This window comes from Petaurus breviceps, unplaced genomic scaffold (assembly GCF_028583685.1).
Source record: "Petaurus breviceps papuanus isolate PSGF00001 unplaced genomic scaffold, PetGlider_PUasm1.0 98, whole genome shotgun sequence".
In the NCBI taxonomy this organism is placed as follows: Eukaryota; Metazoa; Chordata; class Mammalia; order Diprotodontia; family Petauridae; genus Petaurus; species Petaurus breviceps.
The window spans coordinates 33,550,196-33,575,449 of record NW_027187460.1 but is presented as its reverse complement, the minus strand read 5'-3'; positions in this window follow the sequence as shown (position 1 = coordinate 33,575,449).

The window sequence follows — 25,254 nt, the reverse complement described above, 5'->3', positions numbered from 1 at the left end:
TGTGGCCACTCTCTTCTCCCCGAGACAAGCTATCTTCCATGGCATCCCATCACATCTGTGGCAGTATAAGTTCTGTTTAATTTGAGCCCAAGTATAGTTCCCTTTGTTTAAAATTTTCATTTAGTTAAAGCATTATGGATCTTTTTTATGTACATCTCTTTCTTGCACTAATTTTCTCTTCTCTCTCTTTTTTTCCTCTGTTTACCCTTCAGTTCTTCATGCTCATTTTCCTTCCTTCTCTGCTATTCAGGCACTTAAGTTTATGCCAAAATGAATAGGGCACTGGACTTAGATTCAGGAGAACCTGAATTCAAATCTTGCCTCAGATACTTACAAGATGTGTTATATTAATGATGGATATAGAAAAATGAATAGACTCCATACCAGAAGTGATGTCATGGATTTATATAGTATTAACTCTAGAAGGAATTTTCAAAATCATTTAATTACCTACTTTATTACCTACTTCTATATTCAATGGATTCATGATCTCATCGTTATGGTTTTCAACATCAAAGGTCTCAACCTAGTCAAACCTTCTCATTTTGTAAGACTTTTGTTCTTTTCTTTTTAATAGCATTTTATTTTTTCCCCAATTACATTTTAACATTCATTTTGAAAAGATTTTTAGTTCCAAAATTTTCTCCCTTTCTTCTTTCTTCCCCCTCTCCCAAACATGTTTGGCAATTTGGCAATTTGATATAGGTTATATGTGAGCTATCATGTAAGACATATTTCCATATTAGTCCCAGTTGTGAAAGAACAAACAGATCAAAATGGAAAAAAATCATGAAAAGGAATGAAGTAAGTGAAAAAAATACAATTCGATTGTCATCCAAAGTCCATCAGTTCTTTATCTGGATGTAGATTTTCCTTCCTGAGTCCTTCGCACTTCTCTTGGATCATTGTGTTGCTGAGAAGAGCTGAGTCATTCATAGGTGATTATCATATAATGTTGCTGATACTGTGTACAATGTTTTCCTCATTCTGCTCATTTCACTTTGCATCAGTTCATACAAGTCTTTTCAGGATTTTCTGAAATCTTCCTGTTCATCATTTCTTACTCAAATAGTATTCCATTACAATCATATGCCACAGCTTGTTTAGTCATTCTCCAATTGAGGGGCATCCCCTTAATTTCCAATATTTTGCCACCATGAAAAAGGCTACTATAAATATTTTTGCACATGTGTGTTCTTTCTTCCTTTTAATGATATCTTTGGGATATAGAACTAGTAGTGGTATTGCTGGATCACCCTTTGGGCAATGTTCCAAATTGCTCTCCAGAATGGTTGGATCAGTTCACAGATCCACTAACAGCACATTTGTGTCTCAATTTTTGTACATCCTCTCCAACATTTATCATCATCCTTTTTTTTGTCATATTAGTCAATCTGATTGGTGTGAGGTGATACTTGAGAGTTGTTTTAATTTGCATTTCTCTAATAAAAAAAAACTTCATAAGCTTATAGATAGCTTTGATTTCTTAATCTGAAAACTGCCTGTTCATATCATTTGAACATTTATCAATTGGGAAATGAGTTGTGTTATTGTAAATTTCACTCATTTCTCTATATATTTGAAAAATGAGACCTTTATCATAGATACTTGCTGTAAAGATTGTTTTCCAACTTTGTGCTTTCCTTCTAATATTGGTTGCATTAAGTATGTTTGTAAAAAAGCTTTTTATTTTAATATAATCAAAATGACCTATTTTGCATTTCATAATGCTCTCTATCTCTTGTTTGGTCACAAACCTGCAACTCACTTAACTTCTCCTTTAAAAATCTAAATGCTATACCACTTAGTGCATATATTTTTCATATTGATATTACTTCATTGTCTCTGGTACCTTTTTAGCAAGATTTAGTTTCCTTCTTTATCTCTTTTAATTAGGTCTATTTTTATTTTTACTTTATCTGAGAACAGGATGGCTACCACTGATACTGTGTTTCCCCGATAATAAGACACTGTCTTATTTTTTTTGGAAAGAAAACCACCAGAGGGCTTATTTTCAGGGGAGGGCTTATGTTGTCCTGCCTCAGCTCTCCTCCGCGGCACTGCTCTCAATGGCACCAGCAAGCAAATCACTGGGGAAGAACAGGATGACGCGCTCACTGCTGCAGCTCTGATTGGATGCAGCTCGGAACGCGGTGTGCTTTTGGGGGGTGGGGGCGGTGCATACAGAGGGTACCGTAATGTAGCGTGTAGCGCAGGGGATCACCTTCACTACAGTAGCAATCTCAATAGGGCTTATTTTCGGGGGAGGGCTTATTTTAGAGGAATCTTACACAGTAAGGGGAGGGCTTATTTTCAGGATAGGTCTTATTATTGGGGAAACACGGTATTTTTACTTCAGTTTAAGTATAATTGATTCTGCTCTAGTCCCTTACCTTTACTCTATTTCTCTCTGCTTCAAATGTGTTTCCTATAAACAATTTATTGTAGGATTCTGGTTTTTGATCCACTCTGCTATCCACTTCCATTTTATGGGAGAGTCCATCTCATTCACATTCACAGTTATAATTACTAACTGTGCATTTCCCTCCATCCTACTTTTCCTCCCATTTGTCCTCTCTCCCATTTATCCTCTCTCCCCTTTCCCCCCTTTCCTTCCTCACCAGTGTTTTGCTTCTGTCTACCACCTCTCCTGAGCTGCCTTCTCTTCTGTCATTCCTCCCACTGCTTTCACTTAATTTCTTCCCCTCCTATATCTCTGCTAGGTAAGATAGATTTCTATATTCAACTGATTGTGTATATTATTTCATCTTTGAGTCGATATTGATGAGAATAAGATTCATGTGATGCTCATTGCCCACCCTCCCATCTTTCCCTTCACTGTAGGTGGTTTTTTGTGCCATTTCATATGAAATAATTTATCCCATTTACCTCTCCCTTCCTTCTATACCCAGTATACTTCTCTTTCTCATCTCTTAATTATTTTTATATCATTTCCTCAGATTCACTTCATACCCATGCCTCTGTCTATGTGTATTCCTTCTAATTGTACTATTAGTGGTAGAGTTTTTAAGAATTAAAAGTATCATTTTCCCATATAGGATAGAAACAGTTCAGCTCCATTGAATCCCTTATATTTTCTTTTCCCTTCTTACCTGTTTAGGTTTCTCTTGGGTCTTGATATTGGAGATCAAAGTTTTTGTTCAATTCTGGTCTTCTCCAAGCTTGAAATCTTTGTATTTCATTGAATGACTATTTTCTCACCCTTGAAGTATTATGCTTAATCTTTCCAGGTACGTGATTCTTGGTTGTATTCCTAGCTACTTTGTCTTCTGAAATATCATGTTTCTGACCTCTGATCCTTTAATGTTGCAGCTGCTAAGTCGTGTGTAATACTCATTGTGGCTCCCCTATATTTGAATTGTTTCTTTCTGGCAGTATATTTTCCTTGACCTGATAGTTCTGTAATTTGCCTATAATGTTCCTTGGATTTTTTATTTTGGTATGTCTCTCCTTAGGTGATCAGTGGATTTTTCCAATGCCAATTTTGATGTCTGGTTCTAGGATATCAGGACAGATTTCCTTGATAATTTCTTGGTCGTCCTTTTGATTATGGCTTGTAGATACTTCAATGATTCTGACACTGCCTCTCCTAGATCTATTTTCTAGGTCAGTTGTTTTTTCAATGAGGTATTCTACATTTTCTTGCATTTTTGCATTCTTTTCAATTTGTTTCATTGATTCTTGGTGTATCATTGAGTCATTAGCTTCCACTTGTCCAGTTCAAACTTCTAAGGAGTTGTTTTCCTAAATTAGCTTTTGTACTTTCTTTCCTATTTTGTACTTTCTTTAAAGAAATTGTTTTCTTCAGTGGATTTTTGTATCTCCTTTACCATTTGACTAATTCTATTTTTAAGCAGTTTTCCAAGCTGTTCAATCTTTTTTTTTCATAATTCTCTTGCATCACTCTCATTTCTTTTTACCAATTTTCCTTCTGCCTCTTTTATATGATTTTAAGCCTCCCCCTCCTTTTTTGAGCTCTTACATGAGTTCTTTCTTGGTTTGAGACGACTTCCCATTTTCTTTGGGATTTTGCCCAGAGATGTTTGACCATTGCTGTCCTCTTTTAAGTTTGTCTTGATCTTCTCTGTTACCATAGTAATTTTCAATGGTCAGATTGTTTTTATTATTATTTGTTTTTCTCATCTTTTTTATCCTCTTCTTCCCTCCCCCTCTTGAGCTCTGCTTCTGGGCTAGAAGGGGCAATGTCCAAGGCTTCTTCTGCCAAGGGTTACAGGTCCTAGCTATTTACCTGGTACTACACTAATATTGCCCGGGGAGAGCACAAGTGGGAGCCTCATGTCTAGTGCTGCATTGAAGGGGGTAGGGTGGAGTGACTGGTACTGCTGGAGGCTATAGGGATCTGGCAGCTTAGTGCTGAACCTAGCTCCTAGTGGTGGAGCCTGGCATGGACTAAGGCTAATGAAGTATTTCTGCATTTTTCCAACACCCATGGGATGGGCATCTACCAGTTTGCCAGGGGCTACACTGACTCACATGGATGTCTGGCTGTTGAAGGGTTGCTTGCTTGCCTGGGGCTGTGCTGCAGCATATGCCGGTTCTTAGAGCTGTAGTCTACCAGTTCCCCTGGCTATGATGAAGCAGTGGGAGGTCTGGTGTTGATGTTTGCCTGCTCCACTGCACTTGGGCTCAGAATCTACTGCTGGTTTGCAGAAGTGGGGCTTGCTGCTGGTTTGCTTGGACACTTCCTGTCCTGGATTGCACTCCCCTTTTACTGGAGTGAGATAGACTTTCCCTAATGATCTTTCAGGTTTCTTGGACTCAAAGATTGTTTCACTCCATCTTTTTTTTCTGGTTCTACTATCCAGGATTTGTTTTGGGGGTGCTATTTTATGGTTATTTGCAGGTGAATGTGGGTGAGTTATGGCAATTTACTGCTTACTCTGTCATCTTGACTCCAGGAAGTTCCTGTAAGATTGTTATTTATACCTTTTCATGAATTCTAAAAAGGCAATATAGCCCTACTCCATTTAGGAAATGAGGAAGCCAAAGCCTAGAGATTTGTTCAGGGAAACCATTCTTAATTAAGACATGGATAGATAGATCTATATATCTATATAGATCTATCTATCTCTCTCTCTATATATATATATCTATACATACACACAAAAGCTATTGTTGTTTTTGTTTCTCTGTATCATTCTATTTTACTGCTGTATAAATCCAAGTAATAAAAATAACATAAAGGTCTTGGAATGAAATGCATTTATTCTGCTGGAAACCAACTATAGACAAATATGGTGTCATATGCCTTGTAATCCCTCTTACTGGGGAGCCTGAGACTGGCTTGAACTCAGGACTTCTGAGCTTCAGTTGGTAAAATTGATTGGGTATCCACATAAGTTTGACCTTAATTAGATGAGCTCCCTGGAGCTGGAGAACCACCAGGTTGCCTAAGAGGACCTGTTTTCAAATTCTCCCTCTCATGCTTAATACCTATATAACTATGGACAAGTTATTTAAACTACCTTAACTTTGGGTACCTCTTCTGTAAAATGAGGTATCTGGACTAGATGTCCTTTGAGGTCCCTTCCAGTTCTAGACCTAATACTAGGAATAGTATTGGGCTCGTTAGTGGAACTTGCAGCATGTCCACCCGGGGTGAGATAGGGGCTAAGCCTTAAAAAGAGGATGGTGGAAGAGAAGAAAGAAAATGATAAGAAAAAAAGAGAAGAAAGAAAGAAATGCAAGAAATCAAACCGATTAGGATCGATACTTGCCTTATTATGGACCCCATTCTACACCAATAACTATTAATTCACTAGATTTATAAGATCTCAATACATCAACTTCTAAGATTCCTATTTTTGTCATTGTGACTATCCTTTCCACATACAGGTTTTGAACCTTTGGTAACTTAGACTGTCCTCAAGAGTTGCTATGACCAAAATCTTATTACCCTGAAAGCCAACCAGTTGATTAATGAATCAACAAGCATTTGTTGCAATAAGCAACAAGCATCTTCTACGTGCCAAGAATTGTTCTAGGCACAAAACAACAAAAATGAAATTCCTTGCTTTCAAGAAGTTTACATTGATGAGTCTCTTTGTACTTGGCTTGCTATTCACAGACAGTTATATCTGCAGCTGTAAGGGACTTCAAAGAACATTTAGTCTAGTCCCCCCCCCATCCCATTTTATAAGAAGGTTAAGTAACTTGCACAAGGTTATACAAATAGTAAACATCAGAGGTAAAATTTCAAATCATGTCCTCTGATTATATACAAAGTAATGCCTTTGAAAACTGACCTATGTTGTACTTGACTAATGTCTCATTGAGCATGCCATTTCAGCAAACTAACTGGTTCCTTTGACATCTTTTCTGATTCACCACTTCCAAAATTGTCCCATATTAAATAAACTTACTCCTTTCAGAAACAATGAGTAAAAATAAAGTGAAGGAATTATGGTCTTCTCTTTAACATAGTTTTGAAATAATTCCCTTCATATTTCTTTTATCTTCCTGTGTTTGGACTTTAAATCCTCTTTGTAAAAAACTCCCAATTTTGCTTAACTTTAGAAACCAAATTTTTACTTTCTCTATGATCAGATAAATTATATATGTCTCCCAATCATAGAGGAATTCATTTTTGTGTCTATAGGTCACCAATTATTAATAAAACATTCTCCAAGTCTTCATATTTGGCTCACTGAAGTACACTTTATTCTTTCTTCACTAATATCAGAAGAAAAAGGGAGCAACTACCTGAGAAATCTAAATCATATCAACTTCTAAAATGCCTTTTCTTCTCTCTTGAACCAACCTAAAACCCAGCTATGTGAATATTGTCGAGGGAACTCAGTGTTCAACTTCCCCCTATGAATTGGTAATTGCTTAAAGGGATAGTACTTTACACCTGACATCATTTTCCTGTGGTGAAATCTTATGGGAATCATAAATTCAAGACTCCCATTTCCATTGCAAGCTTGCTAATTCATCCATCTCTGCCTGTGACATCAGGAATGGAAAATCAGTCAGATGCACTCAAGTGGAATGTTATCTCTCCATATAAAACAGGTGGTCCTCTTATGGATTATGGAGTGACCCAGTTGGGAGGTATAATGAGACCCTGACATAATCTGAAAGTCAGGTGTGAAGATTTCCCCTTAAAAGATAATCAGTTCTCTTGAGCCCCTTCTTCCTCCTGCTAAGACCTCAAGATCCTCTCATTTGATGGCCAAGTCAGTGATTTGTCTTGTCCAGTTACATCTTTGCTTCTCTCATGTGAAAGCATACAATGCCTTCCTGTTCCCCTTTTAAAAATTTTTCAGAAAATGTTTTAATATTATCCTAGCAAGAAGCTTTTGGCATAATCTGCAAGAGAAACTTAATCTTTATCAAACTATTAATTCCAAAACAATGTTTGCTGCCCATCTCTCTGCCTTGTCATGTTGTATGTTTTCCATCTTCAAGAGTTCTAGAAATGTAACTTCAAAACTTCAGAAGTAAAGAGAGACATTCAAGGACATGAGGAACTCTATCTGTTTGGACATTTCTCTTTCAAGCAGAGCATTTTTCAAATTTAGAATATTGCTAAATTAATTAAAATTGTTTTAGGCAAACTTGTGCCTAAAATATAGAGTACAGCATTAATAATTTTCTTTGACATTGGTTCTTATATTCCTATGTTATCTATACTCCCTCTTACATCATTTATCCTTGATCCTCTTTATTTTACACACTGAACCATGTATCTCTATAAGTATCTTCTCTTGTTAGTATTAAAATATGCCCATGATAAAGGTTCATGATTTTTAGCATGATAGGCTTGTTTGATTTATTATGGAAATCTCCAAGTCCCCCTGAAAAGGTGCTGTAATGAACTAGGCCATTCAGCACTGCCTGGAAGCAGAGGAATGAAACAGATACAATCTTGACGCTTCTTCTGCTTAAGGTTCCACAACTTGATCACTATGAACATTATAATGGCCATTACCACGTGCAAGAAAGCAAATTTCATTTTAGACCTCATGCATTTGTAATAAGGCTGAATAAACTTTAAGTTTTTAAACCCAAGCAATTAATTGGTCCATTTGCAAAATTTCACAAGCCATCATATTTTCCCAGTCTGTGGGTTAACATGCAAAGAGTCCCTGTTAAGCTTTTAATAGTCAATTATTTATCTCCATAATGTGTTCATTTAAATGCTTTCATTTAGCATTCAGACATTTATTAGTCAGTTGTTTACCATTAAACGAATTTACAGAACTGCTAAATGGAACATCCTGATTAATTGTAAGAGAAAAAGCTAGAGTTGCAAGAAGCATTTTGTTTGGAATTTGTTAGAAGCTCATTTCATACTTTTCATACTGTTTATTAGAGAACCAAAATTATTCAAGAAATTTTAAACAAGCATCTAAAAAGTTTCTGAAAAAAAGCACTCTCTTCAAATTGAGAAAATACCATTTGGAGAAAAACAATAGCCGTTATGAGGGTTGGTTGAAGGAGTTTGAACATCTGGGGATGCCTACCCTCAAGAAGAGAAGACTGAGGGGGAGGTAGTAAGGAAATGAAAGTTGTCATATTTCAAGAGCTACCAACAGGAAGAATTAGTTTTTTTTAAGCAATTGGGGTTAAGTAACTTGCTCAAGGTTACATGGCCAGTTATTTCTGGGTGTAGTGCTAAGTATCTGAGCCCGGATTTGATCCCCAAGTCAATTCCAACACTGGAGCCGGTGCTCTTACTCGCTGAACCACCTGGCCTCCCCTAAGCAATTGGGGTTAAGTAACATGCTCAAGGTTACATGGCCAGGTGTTTCTGGGTGGGTAATAAGTGTCTGAGCCCAGATTCGATCCACATGTTATCCCGACAGTGGAGCGGGTGCTCTTACTTGCTGTCCTACCTGGCTGCCCCAGGAAGAATTATTTTAATATATTCAGAATAAATTGCATGTTTTTGGACATGGCCAATACAGGAATGTGTTCTCCTTGGCCCCAGAGATCAGAACTAAGAGCACTAGATGGAAGTTTCAAGGAGGTAAATCTGGCTTTGAAATAAGGAAAATCCTAATAGCTATCCCAAAATAACAAGGCCTACCACAGGAGGCAGAATATTCCCCCTCATCAGAAGTGTTCAAACAAAGAATGGATGGCCACTTAATGTGTTATGCTTTCAGGTATGTCATAACTGGGATTTATTTGGGGGTATAGGTTAGAATAGATGACTTCTGAGGTCATTTCTAACTCAGATTCTGTGATTTTTGTGAAACTCACCTGTGCAAACTGCTTCAGATGATCTAACCACAAGTAGCACTCAAATTCTACTGAGGAGCAGGTCTGCTTTGTAGATCTCCAGTTTTAAAACTATAATTTATGAGTCTATTCCTTATTCTCTTTCAGTTTAATGTGTACCATCATCTCCCTTAAATTTTAAGCCTTGCCTATATAGTTTTGCCTTCCTTTGGGAAGAGTTGTAGTAGAGATGACACAATTATCCATGACTCTAATCATTGAAGAAAAAAGAATCATTTAATCATCAGATGACCACCACTTCCTCTTACTTTGGTCGTCACCCAGGAATAAGCTGGAGTAGTTTTTCTAGAGATGATTTATTGAAAGAGGAGGAGGACCTAGCTAGCACTCTATGTATATGTTCTGAGGAGTACCTGGGCCTTTTGTACTACAAGGGGGAAGTTGGAAAGGTTTTACTCTCTTTAGTTTCTGTTAGTCCTATAAAAATTATGCAATAGCAAAAACAACAGGGGTACATTCAGTCCTGCCTCTGTCCTTTTGGCTATCAGTTTCCAGTCTAAAGCCAAGATATTAAGGCAATGATTGCAACTGATGGGAATGAGATGAAGTTTGGGTAGAAATTTAGCCTTTTGTTACCCAATATACAGCCCTTCACCCTTAACCTACTTCTACATTGTCTGTAACAAGGCATGGTGAAGAGTAGTCTCACATTTCCCTGCTCTATGCACAAAAAATGTACTATAGGGTATGGGGATACAGAAATACTAAAAGATAAGTCTATTTAGAATATTAATTAAATATCCAAATGGATTCCTCATAAACTGACTATAATGTTCTTTGCTGGGTCCAACATCCCAAACCACTAGCTAATAAAGCCTACCTGGTGTTTTAATAATTAAATCTCTTTGGAAGAGTTCCAAGCCATACCTTCTTAAGTTATGCCAAATACTACTCCATAGAAATTGGTATATTGAGGTTCCAGTGAATATCCCTGTTTAGTGAGCCCTGTAAGACTGGGGAAGGATTAATATAGAACCTTGTCTGTAGTTGTTATTTACCAGAGGGCTGCTGAATGAGTGAATTAAAGGTGTCTTGAAAAGCAACATAAAAGAAATGATTCATAAATCCCTCAATGCAATAAATGTGAGAAAGCTTCCAATTAACATTTGTTCCTTATATATGTTACATGTCATATGTGTGTGTATCCACCTAAAGGTCTTTGGAATTTAAAGGCCTTCCCAGTACATCCTCTCCTTACTTTTTGGGATTTATATTATATTACTCTTGTTAACACAATATACTTTGCAGTCCAACTGGCCAACTTACCCATCTATAAACATCTCTTGCTTACAGGATACGTCATGTGCAATTCCATATGCCTGCAATGCTCCCTTTCTTCACCTCTACTTTTTAGAATCCTTGTCTTCATTAAGAATCAACCTCCAAAGGAAAGCTGTTCTTGATGACACTTGTCCAACTTCCCTTCCTCTAAATTATATGTGAAAATGTGTATCCCTTAGTAGGAAAAAAGCTGTTTTAGGTCAGGTACTATTTCCTTTTTTTTTCATCTTTGTATTCCTAGAACCTACCTTGTACATATTAGACAATTAAAAGTAGTTATTGAATTGAATAAACCAAACATGTTTTGTGACTTAGAGTCTTTTTTTTTTTCATTATTATCCTCTGAGAAGGATGTCCTGGGTTCATATATCTGTGTCCATGTTTTGATTGATTTAGTGTCCTGATATTCCCATGGCATCAAAAGGATAACTCTCTCCAGAGACCAAAGATAGCCCAGGATGACAACTTACAGAATTCCTGCTTTTACTCAAGAGTTAAGCATACTCTCCTGTTCTTAATTTACATCTTGAAACAGGCCTTCTCTTCTGGGATCTTGAGTACTGAGTGTGTTTTAAGATTACACAAGAAAATTCACAACCTTTTCAAGCTAGTATATAACATTCTGTCCATACAAATACCAGGGTAATGTTTGGAATGTTAACCTACTTTTTAAGGGCTCTTTAACCAAGAAGGACATAGAAATGGTTTTCCACAGTCATTCCTGGCAGGCACTGTTCTTCCACTAATCAGAAAACAAATATCACTCTGCTTTCTTGTGCTAATGTTGAGAGAGCTCAGTTTAGTCAGGATCTCAACAAAATATATAGGCACCAACTCTTGGTTATCACTACACATGTGTAATGTCTTGAATTTGTGAAGAAAAAAAAGAAGAGAAGCTAGAATGGGGGAGTGTGAGAATGTGTCACTGATACATGGTGATACTGATCAAATTATTTAGTGGTCAGGCCCAGTCTTAACTAGAGAACCATATTACACGAACCAAGGGTCAGATTTTGTTAAGAGAAGCCATACATTTTGGACAGGTATATTAGTGACCTAGAACAACAGTTCCTCTTAAAAACATAGCAATCTTGATGCCCAATCAACAAGCTTTTATTAAATAACCAATCAATCAAAAAGCACTTATGATAGGCCAGGCACTGTGCTGAGCACTAGGGATACAAAGGAAGACAAAAACAGTTTCTGTCCTTATGGAATATGCATTTGTTCTTTTTTTGAAAAAAAAATAGTAAATTTTTCCCAAATCCATGTAAAAACCATTTTCACCATCATTTTTTTTTACAATTTTGAGTTCCAAATTCTCTTCCATACTCCTCCTATACTCCATCTGAGATGGCAAGCCATTTGATAAAAGTAATACACATGCAGTCATGGAAAACATATTTCCATATTAGTCATGATGTGAAAGAAAACAGACAAAAAAAACCAAGAAGAATAGAGAAAGTTAAAAAAAATGGTACCTCAATCTTCAGATTTCATCAGTTCTTTCTCTGAAGATGGGTGGCATTTTTCATCACAGGTCCTTCAAAATTGTCTTAGATCTTTGTATTCCTGGGAATAGCTAAGTCATTCACATTTGATCATTATACAATGTTGCTATTACTGTGTACAATGTTCTGGTTGTGCTCACTTCACTTTGCATCAGTTCATGTAAGTCTTTCTCGGTTTTTCTGAAAGCATCCTACTCATCATGTCTTATAGCACAATAGTATTCCATCACAATCATATACCACAATTTGTTCAACTATTCCCCAACTGATGGTATCCCCTCAATTTCCAGTTCTTTGCCACCAGAAAAAGCACTATAAATATTTTTGTACATTTTATCCTTTTCCATTAAAAAAATTTCTTTTGGATATAGCCATGGTAGTGGTATGGCTGGGTTAAAGGTATGCACTGTTTTATAGCCCTTTGGGCATAGTTCCAAATTGCTCTCCAGAATGGTCAGATCAGGTCACAACTCCACCAATAGTATATTAGTGTGTCAATTTTCCCACATCTCCTCCAGCTTTTGTAATTTTTCTTTTCTGTCCTATTAGCCAATCTGATAGGTATGAGGTGGTACCTCAAAGTTATTTTAATTTGCACTTCTCTAATCAATAGGGATTTATATTTTTTTTCAAATTTGCTTACTTTGAAAACTGCCTGTTTATATACTTTGGCCATTTATCAATTGGGGAACAGCTCTTATTTTTATAAATTTTAATCACTTCTCTACATATTTAAGAAATGAAATTTGTCAGAGAAACTTTCTATAATTTTTTTTCAGTTATGATTACTAATTGTATATTTCCCTCCATTTTATTTCTCTCTCTCTCTCTCTCTCTCTCTCTCTCTCTCTCTCTCTCTCTCTCTCTCTCTTTCTCCCTCTCTCTCTCTTTCTCCCTCTCTCTCTCTCCTTTTACCCTATATATCCTCAAAAGTATTTTAGTTCTTACTACTGTCTCCATCCATCTGCCTTCCTTTCTATCAGCCCCACCCTTTCTCTTTTCCTCTTCCCCTCCTACTTTCATGTAGAGTAAGATACATTTCTTTGCCTGAGTGTATGTTATTCCCTCTTTGAGCCAATTCCAATGACAGTAAGGGTCAAATACTTCCCACATTCCCTGTTTTCCTCTACATAAAAGCTCTCTCATGCCTCTTTTAGGTGAGGTAATTTATATCTTTTTACCTTTCTCTTTGCCCTTCTCCCTGCATTCCTCTTTCTCACTTCTTAATTGTATTTAAGTTTTTGGGGATATCTACCCATCATAGTCAACTCACACTCTGTCTATGTATTCTCCTTCTAACTGCGATAATAATGAGGAAGTTCTTAAAAGTTACAACTATCATCTATTCATTAGAAATGCTTGAAAGTCTTTTATTTCATTGAATATCTATATTTTCCCTCTGATGGATTAACTTAATTTTGTTGGATAGTGATTCTTGGTTGTAATCTTAGATCTTTCATCCTCCAAAATATCATATTCCAATCTCTCCTCCCCAATCCTTTCATGTAGAAGCTGTTAAATCTTGTGAGATCCTGACTGTGGCTCCAAAATGTTTGAACTTTTTTCTTTCTGACTTCTTGCAATATTTTCTCCCTAACTTGGGGGCTCTGGAATTTGGTTTTAATATTCCTTGGCATTTTCATTTTGGGATATCTTTCAAGAAGTGATTGATGGATTCTTTCAGCCCTCTGATTTGAGAATATTAAGGCAATTTTCCTTGACAATTTCTGGAAAGATGATTTTTAGGCTCTTTTTTTGGACATAGTTTCAGGTGGTCCAATAATTCTTAAATTCTCTATTCTGGATCCATTTTCTAGGCCAGTTGTCTTTTCAATGAAGCATCTTATATTTTTCTTTTTATTTTTTCATTCTTTTGATTTTGTTTTATTATTTTTTGATATCTAACAACATCATTAGCTTCTATTAGTTTACTTATATTTAAAAATATTTTTGTATTAAATAAACCAATTACATGTAAAAAAAAAACAATTAACATTCATTTTTAAAACTTAAAGTTCCAAATTCTATCCCTTCTGCCTGCCTCACTCTCCCCCTCTTCCCCCCCCCCACCACCATTGAGAAGGCAAGCAGTTTGATATAGATTATACATGGGTACTCATGAAAAACACATCCATAAAGGTCACATTGTGAAAGAAAACACAGACAAAAGAAGCTAAAGAAAAATAAAATAAAGTAAAAAAAGTATGCTTCAATCTGTATTCAGACATCATCAGTTCTTTCTCTGGGGATGGAAAACATTTTTCATCACAAATCTTTCAGAGTTGTCTTGGATTGTTGTTTTGTTGAGAATAAATAAGTCATTCACAGCTGACCGTCTTACCATTATGCTGTAACTTTGTACACAGTACATTTCACTTTACCAGTTTTTCTGATAGCATCCTGCTCATCATTTCTTAGAGTACAATAGTATTCCATCATAATTGAATACCATAATTTGTTCAATCATTCCCCAATTGATGAGTGTCCCCTTAATTTCTAATTCTTTGCCCCCAGAAATGACCTGCTATAAATATTTTTGTATATATAGGTCCTTTTCCTTTTTGTATTTGTTTTTTTTATCTCTTTTGGGAGACAGACCTGGTAGTGGTATTGCTAAGTCAAAGGGTATGCATGGTTTTATAATCCTTTGATCATATTTCCAAATTGCTCTATAGAACGGTTGAATCAGTTCACAACTCCATGAACATTGCAATAATGTCTCATTTTTCCCACATCCCATCCAACATTTGTCATTTACATTTATTTGTCAATCTAATAGATATGGGGCAGTACCTCATAACTGTTTTAATTTGCATTTCTCCAATCAAAAATGAGTTAGAAGATTTTCTTCCTATGACTATAGACAGCTTTGATTACTTCACCTGAAAGTGGATCATATCTTTTGATCATTTATCAATGGGAGAATAGCTCTTATTTTTATAAATTTGACTCATTTCTTTATATATTTGAGAAGGGAGTTCTTTTTAAGAGAAATCTGCCTCTAACTGTATTTCCCTCCATCCTTCCCCCACCCAGTTTACCTATTTATTTTATTCTATCTCTCCTTTCACCCTGTCCCTCCTCAAAAGTGTTTTACTTCTGACCACCTCTTCCCCCAATCTGCCCTATCTTCTATCACCTTCCTCCCCTCCCTATCCCTTTCCCCTCCTAGTTTCCTGTAGGGTAAGATAGATTTTTATACACACTTGAATGTGTATGTTATTCGCTCTTTGAGCCTGTTTTGATGAAAGTAAGATTCACTCATTCCCCTTACCTCCCCCCTCTTCCCCTCCACTCTAAAAGCTTTTTCTTGCCTCTTTTATGTGAGATAATTTACCCCATTCTACTTCCTTTCTCTTTCTTCCAGTACATTCTCACTATTTTTTTTTTTTTAGATATCATCTCTTCATCTTGGGCTGGTAATTTGTTTTACTTCACCTTTTTGTGGACTCTGCTGCTCTAGAATTTGTTTAGTCATTTTTAAGAGTATTTGGAGGGTTCTGGGGGAGAGCTCAGGTGAGTCCCTGCCTTTATTCTGCCATCTTGTTACAATTCTAATTTTTAAGGAATTATTTTCTTCAGTGAGTTCTTGTACCTCCTTTTCCATTTAGCCAAATCTGCTTTCTAAGGAGTCTTTCTCTTCAGTATTTTTTTTTGCTTCTTTTACCATTTGTCCTATTCTGTTTTTAAGATGTTATTTATTTAGTAATTTTTTGTGTGTATTTCTTTTACCAAATTGCTGACTCTTTTTTCATTATTTTCTTGAATCATTCCAATTTCTTTTCAATATTTTTCTTCTACTTTTCTTAATTGCTTTTTAAAATCCTTTTTGAGTTCTTTTGGGAATATTTTTGAGCCTGAGACCAATTTACTTTTTTTCTTTGTAGTTTTCAGTGTAGCAGCTTTGTTTTTGTTGTCTTCTTCTGTTTGTGTTTTGATCTTCCCTTTCACCAGAGTAATTTTTTGTAATCAGTTTTTTTTTTACCTTTCCTAATTTCCCAGTCTATTTTTTAAACTTCAAACTTTATGTTAATGATGGGCTCTATTCCTGAGGTAAAGGGGGCACTGTCCCAAACTTTGGGTTTTTTGTGTTGCTGCTCTCAGAGCAGAGGGGTCTGTAAGCTTTTAATTCTTCCAAGGTGGTATGATTTTAAAAGAGGTATGTTTACTTCTCTCCTGGCCTATAGTCTGGTCTATAAATGACTACAAACACTCTTTTACACCCTAGAATTGTGATGAAGGTTTCTGTTCTCATTTGCCCACAAGTTCTTATGTGCTAATGTTCTTCTTTGCCCTGGCACTGTGACCCTGGCCTGTGACCTGGATCCATGTGTGGGCAATGCAACTGAGTGCTGCCCTCAGCACCAGCAAAGGGATCCCTGTAATCTGGCCAGTTGTATGACCCCTTTACATTCTGTGGGCTGAGAGCTCCTGAAGTTGCCACTGCCCAACTGATTCAGTCTCCCTAAGGCCTGCTGCTGATTTGCTGAGAGCTAACCTGTGCTAGAGCAGCTTGTTCCACTCTCACCCTTGTGATAGACCTTTCCTGCCTACCTTCTAAGTTTTCTTGGGCTAAAAGATTATTTTGCCCCACCTTTTTATGGGTTCTGCCACTCCTGAATTCATTGAGGTTTTATTTAATGTTGCTTGGAGAATTTGGTAGAGCTCAGGCAAGTCCCTATCTTTTCTCTGCCATCTTGGCTCTCCCCCTCCATGACTTAATTCTTGCTAGATCAGTTTTCTAATAGAATGCTTCTCAACTAGTATACCATGAAGAACCGGATGATATGTTTTGGTGATCTAGTCTTTCTGCACAGCTCCCTCAAGTGATACAGGTACTACTTGTATTCTTCTATACTATCTAGCCCTCAGTTTCTTAGGATAAGAATTAGGAAAGCTAATTTGGATAGTGTGCTACAGAAAACTATTTACAATATGGTCTTCTTAAGAAGGGATATGAGAGATTATTTAGAACAGTTGTCTCCAAACTGGGACATAGGATCACAAGGATTTGTGATCACCTCAGATGGTGGCAAAATGAATCATATCTTATTCTCTGGAAGGTCATGGGCTTCAAGACAACATGACACTAGCTCCTGTTCCTTTACATTCTCTCCTGCTACCTTCACCTACTGTGTAAGCTGCTGACTCTCTTGCCTTCTAGGCTAGGAATCAGGTATTCAGGGCATTATTTGTAGAAGTTTCTTCCTTGTTTTCTTTTTTATCCTTCATTCAATTCAAATGTTTCCCACTCCCTTTAATTTTGGGGAATAAGGACCCACTCTTTCTATGGTGTGTTGCAGCAAATTTAGCAATACCGAGTTGGTCAAATCACTTAAGTCATTTGGGAAGCCTTATTTTAACCAACTGAATTGATGGTTTTTTAGATTTTTTTTCATGAAAATTGTTTACATAGGGGCGGCCAGGTAGCACAGCGAGTAAGAGCACCGGCTCCAGTGTTGAGAAGACCTGGAGATCGAATCCTGGGCTCAGACACTTAGCACCCACCCAGAAACACCTGGCCGTGTAATCTTGAGCAAGTTACTTAACCCCGATTGCTTTAAAAAAAAAAAAAAGAAAATTGTTTACATAACTAGTTACAATTACTTACAGGAAATGTTTACTATCCTGAAGAATCAGTGGAATTGCATCTTACTATTTTCATGATAGTTTCATGTGACTATTTTTAGGAATATCTATCTGAGACAAATATCACTGATGACAGAAATGAGAATTTTGAGGAGAGAGGTTCAATTTAGAGGGCCAAAACCAAGCCTGTTGATCTTGTTACCAACAAAGAGAGGGAAAAATCTTGCAACAGGATAAGATCCTAGAAACAAACTACCCTGTAATGATTGAAGTTGCTATTTGAAGGTTGCTTGAAGGAACTGGCAATGTTTAGCTAGGAAAAAAAAGACTTAGAGGAGACCTACTAATTGCCTTCAACTATATGAAGGATTGTCGTGGGAGAAAAGTTATTAGATTCATTCTTCTTGGCATCAGGATAGAAGTAGGAACAAAATATAGTACTTAGGAATAGGAAAATTAGACGTGATGTCAGGGAAAAAACCAGCAGCACCACCACAACAACAATTTCAAAAACAAAAACAACCACAAATTTCCTAACAAGTAAAACTATCTCTAAGTGGAATGAGCTACTTCAGGAAGTAGTCTGTTCTGCTACACTGGAGATCTTTAAACAAAGGCTAAATTGCAGCATGCCAGGTACTCCTTTTTAGGTATGGGTTGGTCACCAAATTCCTTCCAAATCAGAGAATTTGATTCTTTGAAAATGGGTGAGAGAGAGAGAGAGAGAGAGAGAGAGAGAGAGAGAGAGAGAGAGAGCTGTTTCCCTGATAAGCATACAGAGGTTAATTTTACTATGGAATTCATAGGAATTATTAACTGATTAAGATAAGAATAGTTCTCAGCCTCTGGGCACTGCATTCATCCACACATCTATTTTGCAAAAAAAAAAAAATTAATACGGTCCAGAGAATGAGTTGGCCAAAGCCTCCCTAAGTCTTAAAAGTCTTATTACTCTTTGCAGTAAGGGAGCTGAAACAATGACAAATTTCCCTGTTAGGGACTCAGAAAGAAAGAAATCTCTGTTCTTTGGAATGTACTAACTTGCATCCCTTTGCCATGCTTACTAGAAGCATCCTGGATTTTCGTGTCATTAAGATGATACTTTAAATTCATTCTCTAAGACATATCCCAAGATACTGACATGACCATTTATTTCTTCTAGATTGTTTAATTTGGTAGCTTTTGGACTCATAATTGAGCCCATTCTTTCACTAGCCAGGGAATTTCAATGCCCAATCCAGAAAGCAAATAAACAAAAAAGCTGATTAATTCTTTCTAGTCATAGTCTGCTGATCTCTAACATTTAGTTGTTTACCTTACTTAGTTATCTCCTTATAAAGTTTATATATGGCTTTTAGATCAAGGTTTTTCAAACAACCTAGAAGCCAGAAGCCAAAGGTTTCTTCCAATGATTTTTTTGGATGCTTTTGATGCAGGAGCTTTGACTTTGTTGTCTTCTTCTGGTTCTGTTTTGATCCCCTTTGTCACCAAAAAAAGATTCTATAGTTTTATTTCTCTTCCTCTGTTTGCTCCACTTGCCAGCCAAATACTTGACTTTTGAGCTCTTTGTCATGGTAGAACTCTGCTTCCAAAGTGGAGAGTGTTTTGTCCCAAATTTCTGGGGTTTTGTGCAACCATTGTCAAAAGCTTCTTCTAGGCACCTGCCTCAGAACTGTGAGGAGGACTGCCTCTCCACAGCCATCACAAACTCTGCCATGCCAGCTCCTTACCCCAGGACTGCCACCCAAGACTGCGACCCAGATCCAAGCAGAGCAACGCAGGAGAATCCTGCCTCAACACCAGCCGAGAGATTCCTGCAATTGCTCTCTGGTCAGCCACTTGGTCCCCCCACCATCTGTGGTCCTGGAGCTCTGGAAGCAGCCACTGTAGCAACAGCTGCAGCAGCTACCACATCTCCTGCCCCAGGCATAGAGGTCTGACCATGCTCTTCTTTCACCCAGTTCCAGCAGTTTCCCCACTGACCCTCTACTTTCTTTTTGATATTTATGGGTTGAGAAGTCTGGAAACGGCCACAACTGCCAGTGATTCTCAGACTCCTGAGGTCTGCTCTAGCTGTGGTCTATGCCGGAGTGGCCCATGCAGGACTGTGCTCCACTCCCATCCCTGTGAGGTAGCCCTTTCCTGTTGGTTTGCCAGGTTGTACTTACCTGAACACATATTTCACTCTGCCACTTTGTGGGTTCTCTAGCTCTAAAATTTGCTTAGAGTAATTTTTTTACAGGTATTTAAGGTAAATGTGGATAAGCTCAAGTAAGTTCCTGCTTTTACTATGCCATCTTGGCTCTGTCACCCAATGATTTTTCTTAAGCTCAGATCTAACTATGTCACTCCCCTACTCAACAAGTTTCAGTGGTTCTGTATTGCCTCTAGGATCAATCAGTCAATAAACATTTTTAAGTAACTACAGTGTGCCAGCACTATGCTAAACCTGGGATTAAATATGAACTCTCCTATTTAACCTTTAAAAGCCCTTCAAAAGTTCCCAACCTTGGGGCAGCAAGGTGGCACAGTAAATAGAGCACCAGCCCTGGAGTAAGGAGGAACTAAGTTCAAATCCAGCTACAGACACTTAACAATTACTAGATGTGTGACCTTGGGCAAGTCACTTAACCCCAAATTGCCCTGCTTTCCTCCCTCCAAAAATTAAAAAAAGTTCCCAACCTCTCTTTCTATTCCCACTCTATATTGCTCTAGCGAAACTTTTCTATTTCAGTCAATAACCTTTGAGTCAATAAGTTTTAACCAACTACTATGTTTTAGGTACAGTATTCTAGCACTGGAAAAAGAAAGAAAGGCAAAGGACAAAGGACAACAGTCTTCCCTTAGGGAGCTCATAATTCAAAAAGGGAGATAACATGCAAATGAATATGTATAAACAAGCTAAATACAGGATCCATAGGAAAAATAATCAGTAGAAATAAGGCTTTGAAATTAAAAGAGTTTGGGAAAGACTTCCTGTCTAAGGTGGGATTTGATCCAAGAGTTGAAGAAGCCAAGGAATATTGGAGGCAGAGGTAAAGAGGATAGGTATTGCAGGACTCTCAAATCTAGGTTGTGGGATTGAAAAAAACATCCCAGAAGACTGAAGAGTCTAAGAATCTGAGGGACCTTAAATGCCTGCAAGGACAACCCATGCTTCAATGGAAAACCCTCTACATCAGAGATCCTTAACCTTTTTTTTTTTTTTTTGGTCTCATGGTGCCCTTTGGCAATCTAGTAAAGTCTGTTGACTGCCCTGGATAATAGTTTTAAATACATGAAATAAAATAATTTTCAATACAAATTTTAAAACCTTAAAATAAAAGAATTTAAAAGGAAACGAATTACATCGAAATACAGATATTTTAAAAAGTTCACAGACCCCCCCCCCCCCAGTTAAGAACCCTTGATGCCCATCAGCTGGGGAATGGCTGAAGTTGTTGTGGTATATGATTGTGATGGAATACTTTAGTGATATAAGAAATGATGAGTTTGATGATCTTACAAAATCATGGATAGATTTTCATGAAATAAAAAAGAGCAAAATGAGCAGAAGCGAGAGAATGTTGTATACAGTAACGACAATGTTGTTTAAAGAACAACTTTGAGAGAATAAGTCGTTTTGACTATTATAAATACCCAAATAACTACAGAAGGTGTATGAAGGAAGAGATTATCTGCATTTAGAGAAAGAATTGATAAGTAGAAGAATTTATAGAATGATTTTACATATGTACACACATTTGTGCCTAATGGCAGCTATCTTTGGGGGGAGGAAGAAAAAAATGAAAAGTTAACATGATAACTTTATCATATATTGAGAAAGAACAGTATTTTGTACATAACAGATTTATAGTACCATGTGAAGTCATTCATTTTTTTTTATTCTACTATGTTACGGAAATGATAATTTTATTGAGTTCAGAATAGAATAAATAATTTTTCTTAAAAGGATCCTTGATCAATAGTATATCCAGGTAAGTGGACTTCTAGCCTTTGCTACCTTCTGAGTCAACCCATTCATCTGTAAAGAACAAATTAAAAGTAGTTCCTATTTATTTAGGGGTTCAGAAGAAAAGCAATGAAATAAGTTTTCAAGGCAATGAATTGGAGGGCTGCATTGGATTTGTTCATATTACTAAAAGAGATCATAGTATCAACACCTGATTTGCACTAGTTTCAAAATGTATCATTTCTTTTTATTTATATATTCATGTAGTAGTAGCAATCGTCATGGAAGTAGTAGTGCTACTACTACTATTACTAGTACTACTACTAGTAGTAAGCAAAAAAATGTAACTTTAAATTTTACAAAATTCTTTACTTTTATCATTTAAATTTCATAACAATCCTACAAGGTTGGAACAATTATAATCATTTACAGAGAAGAAATTGAGGTTAAGAAGCTTATCTGGGGTCACAAAGTTAGTATCTGAGGCAGTATTTGAAAAACCACTATTGCGCCTAGCATGGGCATATGGGCATGTGCACATCATTGTCATATATGGGATATGTTCTATGATGGTGATATTCTGGGAAAGATGGTAGGGGTTTCTAATCCATCTTTCACACTGATGCTAATGTATCTTCCTAAGGTACAGCTGTTACTCTAATTCAAATGCAACATGCATTTTTACATTTGAAGTTAGGCATAAAAGAATATCACCATAAAATGAAAAACAATCCCTGACCTCAAGGAGTTTACATTCAATTGGGGAGATACAACATATTAAAAGATAAGTTCATGCATAATTTGAGGAAGGAGAGTAGACTGACAACTAAGGGGACAAGAGGAATGTGAGCCAGATCTTGGAGGAAGAAGGACATTCTGAGAGGAGCAAGTGTACCCTGGGTCAGATATGGTTTGCCTAATCTAGGACAAAGCTAATTTAGGTTAAACTAATAATTCGGATTTGGGGTGAGAATAAAATGAGGCACGTTAGGACCATAAAATACAATAAAAATAACTTTACTCATCACAATTATAAAGAGGATAGAGTTGCTAGGGAAAATGCAAGTTTCTTAAAGAGATAGTAAGACAGATAAAATGGCTACTGCCTTCCACTTTCTCATTCACCCTGATAACTAACCTGAAAAACGGTAGGAATTTCTATGAAACACACTATATCCGCTACTTAGAGGCTGACACTTCTATGCCTCAGGAACCAAGGAAGTCAAACCAATGATGGTCACCTGCCTCCATAAAGCATATACTGCTCCCACCACAAAAGGCATGGAGGCAGGAGATAACTTGCCCAACTTGGAGAATAGCAGACCAGCTTGGTTGGAACACAGAGTGAATGAAAGGAAATAGAATAAAACAAACTCAGAAAGGTAGGTTAGAGCTATATTTTGACTCCTCAACTGTTCAGAGGACGAAATATAAACTTCTTATCCTGACATTTAAGATTCTCCGTAATCTGTCCCAGTATACCTTTCTACACTTATTTTGCACAAATACTTCCACAAACTCATTATACTTGCTAAACTAATCTTTCAGCTACTCCCAATCTTATTTTCATCTTTTTAGGCTTTATGAATTTTTTGACACTGACTCTTGACTTGAATTAGACCTCTGTGTATCCATATTAGTTATAATTCTTCCAGTTCCTTATGACCCAGCTCAGCTGCCACTTTCTCTAGGAAGGATCCTCTGAACTTCCCAGCTAGATATCATGCCCTCCCTTGCCAAGAAAACAACTCTCATGGCTTTTTGTTTGAACTCCCCTGTACATTTATCTTGCTTATAATATTGTGCTTACATATCTTAACTTTCACTTGAGTGTATACTCCTTGAGGGCAGAGGTAGTATTGTTTTTTATTTTTATTTTTTGCTTTTGTTCTTTTAAACCCCATCATCTAAATGTCTGCTACATAGACTGGATTTAATTGTGCTTAAGTATGTTTTAATGAAGTATTTATTTTGGAGACAACTTCATAAAAACAAAGATACAGGTGTAGAACCAACTTTCAGTATACAAAACAAGTGAGATTGTGTCATTCCAATGAATATAACAATTTTTTTCAGTCCTGATATGGCTTCAGGATATGTATTCTTTCAAAAGGACTGACTTCTCCAATATAAACAACTCAGCTCTTCTGAGTTCCAGACCCTGACTGTGTGACTCACTCAGCCAAGATGTCGTCATAGAAAAAGCTCAGTCAGCTCACAACATCCGAAGGCTTTTTCACTCGCTTAATATAGAGTCAATTGTATCATGATGTTGCTGCCTACATGAAAGAGTCATTGAATCTGCAGAAGAATGAAAAACCCCCATGACTAATGATGCCACATAGGTGTCTTTTGAAGTATCAATCCAATCGTGCTGAAGAGCGTGAAAATTATCAGGGAAAAACCCATGCCTCATTACGCCGACAGATTGCTAGAGACACACAAAAAAAGTCATTCATGGTGAGAGACTGAGCAGCTTCTCTGAAATTGTTGATGGGCAGGAAATAAGTATGATGTTAATACAGGACAGGCATATTGTAAAACACTTTTCAGTGAATAAGAATCATTTTCCCCTAATGGAAAATGTCTATAGTAAATGGAAAGGGATGGGAAACTCTGGTTCTGGCAGATAGAAATGGAATTTGATCAGACTCAGAATTATAGAATCTCAGTGGTGAAGCATCTGGCTAGTACAACCTGTACTTAAAAAAGATATCCTACATATTCCAGGGGGTCATCCAATCTTTGTTTGAAGACTTCCAAGAAGGGGAAACTTGCTACCCCTCAAAACAGTTTAATTGCATCTTGCATAGTGTTTTTTTTTTCTTTTTGGAGGGCAGTTGGGGTGAAGTGACTAGCCCAAGGTCACATAGCTAGTTTTTTTGTGTTAAGTGTCTGATGCCAGATTTGAATGCTGGTCCTCCTGACTCCAGGGCCGGGGGTCTGTTCACTGTGCCACCTAACTGCCCCCATACTGTTAATTGCTCAGAAGTTTCATTTTTAATTTTTATTCTTTATATCAAGCTTAAATTAATCTATTTACAACTTCTCTCTATTGCTGCTAGTTTTTCCTCCCAGGGACAAAAAGAGCAAGACTAATCCCTCTTTCACAAGGCAGTCCTTCCAAAAAATATCTGAAGACAAGCCTTAAGACTCTTCTAAGCTATAGTATTTAGAGTTCTTTCAACCAGCTCTTATTTGTTATAAACTCCATGCATTTCCTCATCCTTTAGATATTCTCCACCATATCACTCTCTAGCATATCCCTTCTCCTGCCACCCAATCCTGAACACAGCAGTCCGGATGGTATCTGACTAATAAAGAACATAGCAGGATCACCATCTTCCTGCCTTTGGACAATATACCTCAACCTTTTCTGTTGCCATATCATGTCCCTGGCACATGGAACTTGTGAACTCTGAGCCCCACCCATATATCCTTTTCAGGCAAATTGTTCTTCAGCTCCTCTATTCTATACTTGTGAAGTTGGTATTTGGCATGCAAGTGTAAGATTTTATATTTAAAGTCATTAAAATGTAATTGATTTTATTTAGCCCAATGTTGTAGGATGTCACCATCTCTTTATATGGGGCAGTTAGCCTTGGAAACAGGAAGACCTGAGTCCCAATT